Source organism: Halyomorpha halys, unplaced genomic scaffold, assembly GCF_000696795.3.
Source record: "Halyomorpha halys isolate HHAL.00 unplaced genomic scaffold, Hhal_1.1 Scaffold12.1, whole genome shotgun sequence".
NCBI classification, from domain to species: Eukaryota; Metazoa; Arthropoda; class Insecta; order Hemiptera; family Pentatomidae; genus Halyomorpha; species Halyomorpha halys.
Window position 1 is genome coordinate 1,372,417 of NW_027109908.1, and position 11,702 is coordinate 1,384,118.

Genomic DNA, 11,702 nt, shown 5'->3' on the forward strand with positions numbered 1-11,702 from the left:
TAGTGAATGCGGTCAGTGAAAAATACAAATAAGTAAAATATATTTACTAGTGCCAACGTTTCGGCCAGAATTTTAGTCCTTCATCAGGGCAACATGTGCAGGTCTGCCACAAGAATCTTTGGGACTAACTAAATACCTTTTTATTTGTGTTCTTCACGGACCGCCTTCTCCTCATTTATTAACAACTGCTTACGAATTAGTATCACCCAAATCCATGCCTCATGTATTATTATCATATTTCAATTTCAGGAAGTATGACGTTTGGCCATGCAATGATCAGTGATAGGAAAATTGAAGCTGGACGATATGACTGAGAAGGTAGCTGGAGAAATAGTTTCAACTGGAAAACCATGTTCCTAAAAATTACCTGGTAAGGTTTAGTAAATGATATATCAATGTATGATGTTAGCTCTCATTTCTTGTTCTTATTACAGGTTTAAAAATTAAGATACAACTTTGGAAAATAATAAAATGGATATTGAGAGTACTAAGAATTGAATCTCCAGAAAAGTGGTTTTTGATCGCGAAAGTCCTAATTCCAGCTACCGCCTCAATTATCATTTAGTAACTTTAGTTAAATTGCAATAATTTCTGTTTCATAAATCAATACATAGTTAAATTAGCCTAAATTTTTACTTTAAGCTAAATAAAGCTTTTTCTTCTTATTTGTCATATGAATAAAAGTAATACGTCATGACAAAAATGTGTGGTTCTTATCCCAAATATTTCACCATCATATAAAAAACCAAAGTATGAGGGATTATTAAGGTTTATTTTGATGTTGTTGTTCCTATAAAGAGGGGAACTACAGTGGAAGGATCCTAGGAAGTATAATTGATGAAAGGAGAAAATAAACGTACTTTAAATAGTTTAATGATATTGTGCAATATGAAGTAGATGTAAGAAAACTTAACGGACAATCCGTAAAAGAACTTAATGAGTCTTAAATCATATTACACATCATTTTTTGTTTAGATTAATAACTCCCTCCTCCCCAATATTAGATAAAATATAATATTGATGAGTTGACAGTTAACCGTGGATTATCTATATAAGATGATTTAGCATGTGGTCAGTGAAGAACAAAAATAAGTAAAAACTTTATTTTTAGTTAATGGTTAGTGTGGCAGACCTGCGCTGGTCCCTCCAATAAAAAATTGAAATTCTGGCCGAAACGTTGGCTCTAAAAAATAAGTTTTTGGCGAAACCAAAAATCTCCCAAAGCCCTCACCACTCAACATAAATATTCCATTTCCTCCCGGAACTCTTCAGCCTCTAATCTTCCTGAACACTCTGTATCGTTAAACCATTCTTTCGATTTTAACAATACATCTATACTGTACAGTCCGAAAGCATGACAAGAGTCTCATTTCCGAAGGCATCTTTAATGCTCACGTTTATAAAGAAATGAAGTAACTGATAGATGAGGGAGAAAATGTACATACTGAGTGATTAAAATTAAGAGAATAAAATATGCAAGTATAGTGAAAAAATTGAAATAAACCCAGTGAAATGTGCGAAAGAAAACGATACATGTGATACTTGCCCATGGTATCGAATATTAATGAAAACGAAATATTTGCTACAATTGGTAAAAAATGCACAGTAATAAGATGAACAAAATTTAATAAGCTAAAATAAGTATAGAATGTCCGGAAAAGTAAATAATGAAGGAAAACAAATAGTGTTGTCAGTTACATTTTTCTTATAAAATATTATTTACAATATTTGTAAAATTATTGGTATATAATAAAGAAAATATAACTATTGTCTACTATTTGATTCATTGAGGTTAATTCGGGTAAATCAACTATGGATCTAAAGTAACTTTGCCAATTCTTTTAGAGAAATTTACAGAAAATTAAATTGACAATCAACACATAATCATTGAATTTCAACGGGCATATGATTTCATTCATCGAGGGAAAGTATATTAAGTCTTGATACGGATAAGTGTACCCCAAAACTTGACAGGCTTCTTATAATTATTATGAAACATCTGGGCGATCATAGACCCAGGGAAACAGTGGTTCATCAGATAAACTAGTCATGCCTGTCAACGCACAGGAACCTTTTAATGGTCTCAATCCATGGGCGTAGGCAGGGGGTAGAGGGGGGAGCCGCGGTTCCCCCCTAGATTTTTGGTGCCAAAGAAGAAATAAAAGAGTGAACTTATTTGATAGATGATTTCTTTCTGGAAACATTCTATAGTTAGGAAGGTAATGGCGGGGAAAGATGATGGTCTGCGCCCAACCCGCACCCCCCCCCCTTGCGATTATAGGTAGTACAAATTTAAAAAGTAATAATTGAATATTATGGAGTTGGAATTAAATGGCGAGGGTATTTCTTGGAATGCGGAATTAGGTATCTTCTTTTACACTACTATTCTTTTTTTTCACACCCTCCTATTTTATTTATTTATACCATTACAATATATAAGAAATATATTGTATGTATGTATATATACAATATTTACAAATTATTTTTCTATTTTTACCCGTGGGTACTATTAGGGTAAGGATTGGTAGGAGGTTATTGTTATGGCCCTTTGTGCCTTTAATTTATTATTTTTATTTACTGAGTAGGGAAGGGAACACTCTGCTGGCTTCTTTATTGAATCAACTTATTTACGTTAAGTTATATTTTTTTATAAATCAAACTATATATATCTCAGTAACAATTTGATGTGCAGATGTCTCCCAGCACTGACATTAAAGATAGTTAAATTATCTTTAAAATAGTTTATAACGTTTATCTTTGTAGGAATAGTACTTTTTGATATTTGACAAAACTAATAAACAAAATGTTAATTTCTAGTTGTTTGGATAAAATGTTCGATATTTAAAAAAAAAATCTCTGAAACCTTAATACGTACATATGTCTGCCAGCACTCAAAATGAAGGTAATTTAACTTACTATAAATTAGTTTATGACAAGTATCTTTGTAGAGGTAGTAATTTTTATGAAATTCGCATATGAATATAAATTTTGCACATGAAAATTTGTCTGAACAACTATAAATCAATTTATTTTAGCAAATATCACGAAAACTAATACTTTTAAGAAGATAAACGTCATAAACTACTTTATAGTCCATTAAACTAGCTTTAATGTGAGCGCTAATGGACATTAGTACGTCGAATAGTTTTTGAGCTATAGAATTCTCAAAATAAATTCACTTACTACTTATCTTTCAGTACATCTTTTTATGAAATGTTGCTTTATAAAAGCCAGATCTCGAATACTTAGTAAATGGTATAGCTCTATTAGGGCTCATATTTTAGCAAATTTACTCTTCTTGAAATAATGTTCTCCTAGGTTTTTTAGTGTAGTTGGTAGTTTTAAAGGTATAGAGCTCTGGATGAAAAATTAATTTTTTTAACTTGATTGAAGGAAGATAGTCCGGGTGGCGGTCAATAAAGGTATCATAATAGTAAAAGAAAACTATTTATTGTTAACCAACACTAACCAACGTTTCGCCCCACTTTGCAGGGCTTCGTCAGGACTCTGTAAGAATGAAGTTCTGCTAGAAACTGAACGTTGGTTACCAAGAAATAGTTTTCTTTTACTATGTTGATACCTTAATTGACCACCACCTGGACTATCTTCCTAAAATCTACTTCATGCGGTCAATTATGTTCTTCCAATATAATTTTTTTAATTTGAAACAGCCGCCATTTTGTATTCCCCCCACTTATACTAGACAGTCTCATCAATTTTAACTAGTAATTATACATCGTTTTCATTAAAGCAATAAAAAATTGGGGTAAAATAACTGCCTTTTTTCTCCTCTTGGGCTCTTGTGAGTAGCTTGGCTCAATCAGCCCTAGCTCTGGAAATCGATTCATCTCATCATCCCAATGATAAAGTTAGCCTCCTCATTTGACTGCTTCTTGTTTTGAGCGCAATTGGTCTGCAATTCCCACTCAAATTCCCAAATATATCTGTATCTTAATATCTACCAGTATCTGCTGGTTCTACACGTACTAGGGTTACACTGCAGACCTTTATAGCGGGTCGAGAATCATGAAAATCCATTTCTACGACAGAGTGGCTTTCGAGTATATCGTGTCCAATTAGTATATCGCAGCAGAGATTGTTCATGATCATTAATGATACATCTTTGTAAAAATGCTCGCCAAGTTTGATATCAGGCTGACTTGCCATTTTATAGTGCAAAGATGCTGTCGGATTTAAGTAAACCGAATTTTGCAGTTATTTTTTGGATTTATATAAAGTCGGGGTCGGGGGTCTCCTTTTCTGATGCCCCCCCTTTCCGCGGACACCGGAGGATCCCGAAGAAGCTGCGACTGCAATGCCGCCCCAGCCTAAGCATCATGCAAGCTAAGACCTGGCCTACCCCTACCATCACGCCAGAGTCCAGGACACGCTGGCCAGCCACTGAGGAACAAAGACGCCTTTTCAGACATCAGGCGATCACATGGTTTTCACCATATTCGCCCACAGCACAACCTGGACGAAAAAGCGGCTAGAAGACGTCACCGCGGCGGCGAAAACGTCATTCACCAGATAAGCCATAATATTATATAAGCCATAATATTATATAAGCCATAATATTATATAAGCCATGAGACCCCATTGCTCTGTTCTGATACTATTATACATAATAATTCTGAACTAACTCATATTAATCATTATTGCCCCTCCAGGGAACTAACTAATTGAATAAAAGAAAAATATACATGCATGTTTTTATGAGCAGAAAGTGTCTCACAATTTTCAGCCCCCCTTTTCCACACATTAATTATAATCGCAAAATTACACTCGGGACACCTGCAGTATACCACGAGCAGGTCCCGATGTAAACAGATGCATTACCAATGGTTATATGTCCCTTATAATGCGAAACCGTTAACTGACATTTCTCTACTAGGGCAGAGTTTATGAATCTGAGGGGACTTCCAGTATCAATAAGGAATTTGTCCACGGTCGACTTCAAGAGGCTGTTTGAGAACGCTGCAATAGTATTAACGAGTAAGTTAGAACCAGGAGCTAGGTTCTTCAGACCTGATCTGGATTTATTACTTTCCGAACGCCACCGACAGGTACCTTTCCAATGCACCATAATGCTTCATTGTATGTATACACAAAAACGTGTGTGTTGGCTGGACACGAAGATCTAGAATGCCAATCAGATCCGCAGAAGTAACATAACCTGGACTTAGCAAGAGTATCGTCATCTTCTTTAGTATCAGCACTTGAAGAACAAAGGGCTGAATAAGACGCAGATTGCAACCAAAAAAATTACAACAAATTCCAGGACTCTAACTTCGTCTAGTTCTAATGTTATATTTTCTAATAATCTCTGCCTAACGCGGGGATTAATTAAACCAGAGATGAAAATATCTCTTATAAACAAAGTTTTATGTTCTTCTGCAGAAACTATTTGAAAATTGCCAATTTTTACTTAGTTGCTTCAAACTTTTCACATACATGTCTATCGACTTTCCAGATTGTTGCGATCAGGTTGCTAAACAGTGCCTAGCGTATATTTCATTCTTAGCCTTTAAGTGTGGTGCTTCAAATGCGGTGATAGCGGTATCAAAAGTTACTTCACTAATGTATTCGATAATTTTAGGAGCTATATAATTGGTTACTTGCAACTTACCATCCTCGTTTACATTTTTTTAAGTTCTTTAGGAAGGTTTCGAAAGTTCATTTCCACTGTATCCACTTTTCTTACGCCGTAACTGCAGAGAGGTATATTCCAAAGCGTTCAAGTTCTAGATATTTGACACAGTGTTAAAAGTTATGCGATTTTTTCCTTATTATGTTGTAGTAAATCCAAAATAATCATAAATCAGTCAATAATACTTTAATAAGCATAAACTTTATATAAGTCACTGAACACACTTCACAAACAGTTGTTTATAACACTACTATGCACTTTGCAGACAACGGAACTGAAAAAATTCCACAAACAGCTACTATAAAACACATGTTATAAGAATAATAAATACCATAAAATCACAGTTCTTATTTCCACACTCTCTGATTTGATTAAACTGTGAAATGGTTTTATCATCAAGTCTACTTTATTCTGAGGAAATTACCGTTTTAGTGGACTTTATTACTAACACTGTAGGTCGAAGATCAGTAGTGATTTTGGTGCACTTCTTCATAATGAAATGGATATTTCGTTCTATTTGTTTAGTAACAGAGGTTCATGCGTATTTGCTTAAGATAATATGTCTGTTGGTTCATAAGTAAGATCAATCATATCTAATCATAGTTATCACCAGGATTAGTACAGATTATATATCTAAGCTTATCAACTGCCAAAGAGGACATTTAATTCTTCTGATCAAAAATGAAACTTTTTTCTGTACTTGTGCTGTATCTTTGTATATGTGCGGTAATCTTAGTTGCTGCCAATCCACCTAACACGCCGGAATATAAAGCGGAATCTTCAAGTAAGGCTTTATATAGTATTGTAGTAATTATTTTGTTGTTGATGACGTAGGATAAAGATAAATGTGGTTTATTTATTTGTTTTTAAGGTTTAAGAGCAAATGATGTACAGATGTTAGGGCCCAAAACATCTCACTGTTCAGGAGGAAGGGGAACCTGTTGCCCTGATTATTATCGATGCTGTTACGAGGGACAGAAGTGCTGTCTTGGAAAAAGGTGAGAACTTTTGTTATTCTAAATATTTAAGATGTACCCAGGATCACAAGGGGGGGGGGCAAGCCATAGCCAATCAGATTGTGACGTTTCAGCACAGAAAAGGCGTATGAAGCCAAAATTTTAAGCAACTTAAATACAATTTATTGTAACCATGCTTTATTAGTCACTACAATCAGTATTTGCTAGAAAAAAATAATAAATTTTATTAAATTCATAATTCTTTTTTCATTAATAGAGGGGAGGGGGACAGCTGCTCCATCCTGCTCCCCGCTGAGTACACCCAAGTAAATATTTCTCCTTAGGCTCTACTATAAGTTGTAACGTTTCCAATGAAGAAGTTTATAAAAATCGTTACATAAAGTCCATTTCACCAAAGAAAATGCCTCATGATGTGTTAAATGTAAAATATTTTGCCATGTTTAATTTTATATGAATAAGATTGTGAGCAGCCCTTTCCCAAACGCATTGGGAACTGTCAATAAAATTTATCAGTTTGTAAGAGGCTTTCACAGAGTACTCATCATTATCCCTTCAATTTATAATAATGGTGATATGCCGATATGTTGTTTGTATACGGTTTTTGCAATGTTAATGCTAATGCTGCCCGTCATGAATATGCCAGGCGATTTCCGAATGCAAGATTATCAAACAAGTCTATCTTTAGCTCCACGTTTCAACGTCTTGGAGAAACTGGTACATTCGCTAAAATATCACGTGCTGATGGTATTTTTGCCCCTTTACGAAACGAAGAAAGGAGTGCGACCATATTACGATATTTTGATAATAATCAATCTGGCAGTGAACGAACAGCTGGAGCAGAATTATATAATCCGCCAAGTACACGATAGAGTAGAACGATGCTGAGCCTGTCTTAATGTTCAAAGAAATCACTTTGAACAACATTTAATATGAATATAATGTTTAACTTTAATTAATAAAGTAGTTTGAACAAATAAATAAGTTTTATATATTTCATATAACCTAAATAATTCATAACGATGAAAAGGTTTAGGTGTGAATATCTCCTAAACAAAGCGTTTGCGGACATACCTTCAGAGAAAATTTTTTTCTTGTCAAGTCCTTAATTCATATTTTCAGTTTGGCCACTTAGCCCAGAAACACCCTGTATATACTATTACATAATTATTTGATTTAACAACATATTATTTAACAAATAATGAGTTAATAGTTGACTATTAATGGTCAGGAGTCCGGTCAGTGAAAAATAAAAATAAGTAAAACATATTTATGGAAGATTATTGGTTGACCGTGTGTAAAGATGAAAGGAATATGGTCCGGGTGCGGTCAAAAGAAGTCCTGCAACGTGGGGCGAAACGTTGGCTCATTAAAATAGTATAATTCTACTATTTGAGTTTTTTTTTACCGCACCCGGACCATATTCCTTTCATCTTTACACACGGTCAACCAATAATCTTCCAAGAAGCCCTGCAACGTGGGGCGAAACGTTGGCTCATTAAAATAGTATATTTCTACTATTTGAGTTTTTTTTTACCGCACACGGACCATATTCCTTTCATAAAACATATTTACTTGCCAATATTTATTGCCAACGGTTCGGCCAGAATTTTAATACTTCATCAGGGCAACATGTGCAGGTCTGCCACAAGAATCTTTGGGACTAACTAAATACCTTTTTATTTGTGGTCTTCACGGACCGCCTTCTCCTCATTTATTAACAACTGCTTACGAATTACTAGTATCACCCAAATCCATGCCTCATGCATTATTATCATATTTCAATTTCAGGGAATTTCAAGTTTGGCCATGCAACGATCAGTGATAGGAAAATTGAAGCTGGACGATATGACTGAGAAGGTAGCTGAAGAAATACAACTGGAAAACCATGTTCCTAAAAATTACCTGGTAAGGTTAAGAAATGATATATCAATGTATGATGTTAGCTCTCATTCCTTGTTCTTATTACAGGTTTAAAAATTAAGATACAACTTTGGAAAATAATAAAATGGATATTCAGGATACTAAGAACTGACTCTCCAGAAAAGTGGTTTTTGATCGCGAAAGTTATCTCTAGCTATATCTCCAGCTACCACCTCCATTCACATTACTTTATATTTAATTATCACAATAATTTCTGTTTCATAAATCAATACATAGTTAAATTTGCCAAAATTTTTAATTTAAGTTAAATAAAGCTTTTTCTTCTTTTTTGTCTATATGAATAAAATTAATACGTCATGACAAAAATGTGTGGTTTTTATCCTTCATATATCACAATCATATAAAAAACCAAAGTATGAGGGATAATTAAAGTTTATTTTGATGTTGTTGTTCCTATAAAGAGGGGAACTACAGTGGAAGGATCCTAGGAAGTATAATTGATGAAAGGAGAAAACAAACGTTCTTTAAATAGTTTAATGATATTGTGAAATCTGAAGAAAATGCAAGAAAAATTAACAGACAATCCGTAAAAGAACTTAATGAGTCTTACATCATATTACACATCATTGTTTGTTTATATTAATAACCCCCTCCCCCAATATTAGATAAAATATAATATTGATGAGTTGACAGTTAACCGGGGATTATGTATATAAGATGATTTAGGATGTGGTCAGTGAAGAACAAAAATAAGTAAAAACTTTATTTTTATTACATTTCCTCCCGCAACTCTCCAGCCTCTAAGCTTACTGAACACTCTGTATCCTTAAACCATTCTTTCGATTTTAACAATACATCGATACTGTACAGTCCGAAAGCATGACAAGAGTCTCATTTCCGAAGGCATCTTTAATGCTCACGTTTATAAAGAAATGAAGTTACTGAAAGATGAGGAAGAAAATGTACATAATGAGAGATTAAAATTAAGATAATAAAATATGCAAGTATATTGAAATCAAGATATTGAAATGTGCGAAAGAAAACGATACATACGATACAATGGGCAAGAAAGAAATCGAAATATTTTCTACAGTTGGTAAAAAATCCAGTAATAAGATGAACAAAATCTAATAAGCTAAAATAAATATAGAATGTCCGGAAAATTAAATAACATATAGTGTTGTCAGTTACATTTTTCTTATAAAATATTTGTAAAATTATTGGTATATAATAAAGAAAATATAACTATTGTCTACTATTGGATTCATTGTGGTTAATTCGGGTAAATCAACAATGGATCGAAAGTAACTTTGCCAATTTTTTTAGAGAAATTTACAGAAAATTAAATTGACACTCAACACATATTCATTGAATTCCAACGGGTATATGATTTCATTAATCGAGGGAAAGTATATTAAGTCTTGATACGGATAAGTGTACCCCAAAACTTGACAGGCTTCTTATAATGCCAGTGAAAGGTTACGAATGTTTCAAACAGTGGTTCATCAGATAAACTAGTCTTGCCTGTTAACGCACAGGAACCTTTTAATGGTCTCAATCCATGGGCGTAGGCAGGGAGGAGAAGGGGAGCCGCGGTTCCCCCCTAGATTTTTGGTGCCAAAGAAGAAATAAAAGAATGAACTTATTTGATTGATGATTTCTTTCTGGAAACATTCTATAGTTAGGAAGGTAATGGCGGGGAAAGATGCTGGTCTGCGCCCAACCCGTACTCCCCCTTGCGATTATAGGTAGTACAAATTTAAAAAGTAATAATTGAATTTTATGGAGTTGGAATTAAATGGCGGGGGTATTTCTTTGAATGCGGAATTAGGTATCTTCTTTTACACTACTATTTATACCATTACAATATATAAGAAATATATGTATATATACAATATTTACAAATTATTTTTGTATTTTGTATCCGTGGGTACTATTAGGGTAAGGATTGGTAGGGGGTTATTGTTATGGCCCTTTGTGCCTTTAATTTATTATTTTTATTTACTGAGTAGGGAGAGAGCAATCTGCTGGCTTCATTACCCCCAACTTTTCAGTTTTATGTGTGTGTGTGTGTGTGTGTGTGTACGTACACTGAGGCCTGCTCCCCCATGGCGGTATCCCCGAGAAGGATTGTGAGAGGCTAACTTTTTCGTGATTCAGTATATTCTTTATGATAAACTTTATTTATTAAATCAACATATTTACAATTATAATACTAATTACATATTTATATATAACATCATAAAATTAATTACATTTTACTGAATAAATGAACACAATAAGTGGCTAGAGAAAACATAGGTGGGTTGCTCCAAGGTGAAACGAACTGAAGCAATGGTGTTAGCGGGAAGCGATTGCAGTTTCCCAGGCTGTTATAGTTACAGTCGAGATTAGCAGTAACGTAGTTACATATTTATTTAAAGCTAGACTATTGTTACTTAATTTTTTGTAGAAATCTATATAATGCTAATTTGAAGGTAATTATTTGTAAATGATTTTTCTCCATTTGCTCCCTCACTTGATTATACTGTAAATTTAATCATTAACTACTTCATTCCGAGAGAATGACCCTTTAGTATTGGTATTAGGGTGAACCTTGGAAAAACGGACGCCATCGTGATGTCGCTCCAAGAAGAAAGAAGGCACTGCCTACAAGTCGTCCTTCAAAGTCTATGAAGTCGACCAGCGGATGTCTACCTCCATTCTCCATCCCTACCTAGGCCTCACGTTCGGGAAAGCCTCAAGCTGGCTGAAGCTGCAGATATATAAGGCCATCATGAGACCTACAATGCTCAATGGTGCACCCCTGCTGCGGGACCTCTACCAAACCACGCTCGAAAAGTTGCAGAGCTATCAAAACTCCGTCCTACGGCAGATTGTCCGAGGTACATCACCAAAGAGGGCTAGAAACACCATTATATACCAGGAGCTCCAGCTTCCCTCTGTGCAGGAGTATATAGGCCGAAGACACATCAAATTCTTTGATTGGTTGAAGGCCTGCACCAACCCGCTCTTCAAGGAAATCGCCCCTCCAACAAGACCTGAGAGGTGACAAATCACAGTCCCCTTAATAGGTGTCCTCGCCGAGGAAAGGACTTCGGCTCTGACTTGAAGTCACCACACCACCACCAGCCGGAATGGTCCCTCCCCATTCTTTGTTAGCCCCCGGCTATTATGCCACCTATGTAAACCCG